The sequence below is a fragment of the Cucurbita pepo genome, chromosome LG11 (genome assembly GCF_002806865.2).
Source record: "Cucurbita pepo subsp. pepo cultivar mu-cu-16 chromosome LG11, ASM280686v2, whole genome shotgun sequence".
NCBI classification, from domain to species: Eukaryota; Viridiplantae; Streptophyta; class Magnoliopsida; order Cucurbitales; family Cucurbitaceae; genus Cucurbita; species Cucurbita pepo.
The window spans coordinates 4,596,755-4,599,120 of NC_036648.1; positions in this window are offsets into that span (position 1 = coordinate 4,596,755).

Here is a 2,366-nt window from a genome sequence, read left to right on the forward strand (position 1 = left end):
AAAAAAAAAAAAGATTAAGGAATTAAAAACCACAAATTTGTAACACATGAGAACAAAATTACTTTCTTATAAATACTAACCATGAAAAATTAGATTTTTAATAAAAAATATAATTATAAATATATATAACATTTCAAGACTTTTAACAATGGACCGATGTAAATTAGGGAAATAATGTTGTAGAGTTCAAACCTAAAACTGATGTCATGGGCTCATATAGGTTGACTCGAATTTCAAATGATGGAATCGAACTTTCATTAGAGATATATTTGTGACAACGATTTAAGCTAGCCAGGTAAGTGACCTTACTTTCGGCATGGTTATTTTTGCTGTTGACACGTGCCTCGTGGTTCTGCACGTGTCATATATATTGATATGTGTGAATTGTCTGTGAATCGATATGCTTCTTAATTGTTATGTATATGTTATAATATGTGAGTGTTTGATAATAATTACGTTACGATGAGTTCAATGATAAGTTTGAGATAGGATACGAGAAGGATGCACAAAACGAAATGTAACGATAGGAGTAAAATACGTTCATGAAACGTTAAGGTTAGGTTACATACCGGAGTGATATGGATAAGAGAGATTGATGGAAGAATACGGTTAGGCTACGGGTAGAAAGGGATAGGTTTGTGATAGATTGATAGAACAATAGCGTTAGGATTGATAGAACGATAACGTTAGGTTAAGTCCTTGTGATGAGATGACTAAGGTACGTTCACGTAATGATATGTCTGTGATAGATATAAGAACGTTAAGACTATGATAAGTTAGAGAACGATATGACTATTGTAACAGATCGGATAAAAAAACAAAAAGGTCATCGGCAGAACCAAAAACTCCGGCGAACGCTGGAGTTTTCGGTCGCACACGACCCACAAAGGGCGGCCGAAGGCTGGGATGCCACAGAACTCGACCCCGACCTTTAGCGACCCCAAAAACCCCTACTAAGAACAAAAAAAATAAAGAAAAACGAAGAGGAACAAAAAAATCCGACGAAACTCCGACGAGGCCAAACCATACGAAATCGATGTCAAAACTTCCATTTTACGCAACAAAAGTAATCCCAGAACCTTTTACACACATCAGGGTAGATTTAGACGAATTCTATACGTTGAACACCGTCGGCAAGGGAGACGGAACGTCAGATTTCTGAACTACTCCAAATCTGGGAGTGCGAGGCCTTTACAAACCAGACTTATACCAAAAACGGGGTTAGGGGGAAGAAGAGTCTCGGGAACGGAGGAAAAAGGAGGGAAAAAGGACGTCGAAACGACATTAACGAGGAGAGAGAAAAGTCGTCAAAAAAACGCGCAGGCAACCGGGTGAAGAAGACGAAGTCCGACCCGAGGGCTAGATCCCGCAACCTGAATCGAACCCAATCACCTTAGGTCAGCCTAGTACCCGACGGTTCCCGCGGCCTAGTCGTTTCAGCCCAAAATGCGTAAACCTAGTTACGGCCCAACCCGACAGCCTCGACTCGAGACCCGCAAGCCCAGTCCAACGCCAACACACCCAGCCCAGCCCACCTGCACTTTGCCTTCAGCCGGGCCGGCCTGTCACCCGCGAACGGCCCGAAACCCGCGAGCGATCCGATAAACCGCGCCTCGACCCGAGACCCCTGCACACGCGTCGCCCTATGGTTGTGCCACGTGGCACGTCTGCAGCATGGCTCCCCTCGACTCCGGTGGCTTAATCGGATCGACAGCGGCTTCTCGGCTTCGGCGGCTTATTCAGCTCGGGAAACCTATTTCTAGCCCGTTTGTCACCGTTCCGACCCTCCCAAACTTAGTTTCGACCCTGTTTAAGGTAAAATAAATCATTTTAAGGTCTTATTTCACAAATTCAAGTTGAAAATTAATTATGTTTGTGAAATACTAACGAAAGTGACGAATGAACCAATAGGAGCCAACCACCAACGGAAGCGTAGAACGTACACGAGGAGCTAGGAGCTTACGTTATTTTCTAGGGAGTACTTCGGCTAAGGCCTACCAAGTAAGTGGCCAACCCGTCGTAGGTTACGTGTTATTTGTTGTATGTTGGCACGTGTCCGTGGATCTGCACGTGTCATTAAATTGTATGCTAGTTTAATGTGCTTAAGTACGTACTCATGTGAACGTGAATGTATGCTATGTATGCTGCTTAGTTTGATGCGATATGTTATGCATGTGACGATATGTTGTTCTTGAATGATTATGGCATGATTGTATGAAATATTTGAATGTAAACAACATGAATTGTATGACATGAAACACGGTAAACTGTCTGGAATCAAAACCCCGATAGAAATATGTATGAAATGTAAATTGAAAATGAGAATGACATGAAGCATGGAACGTGATAGGGGGGGGGGGGGGGGG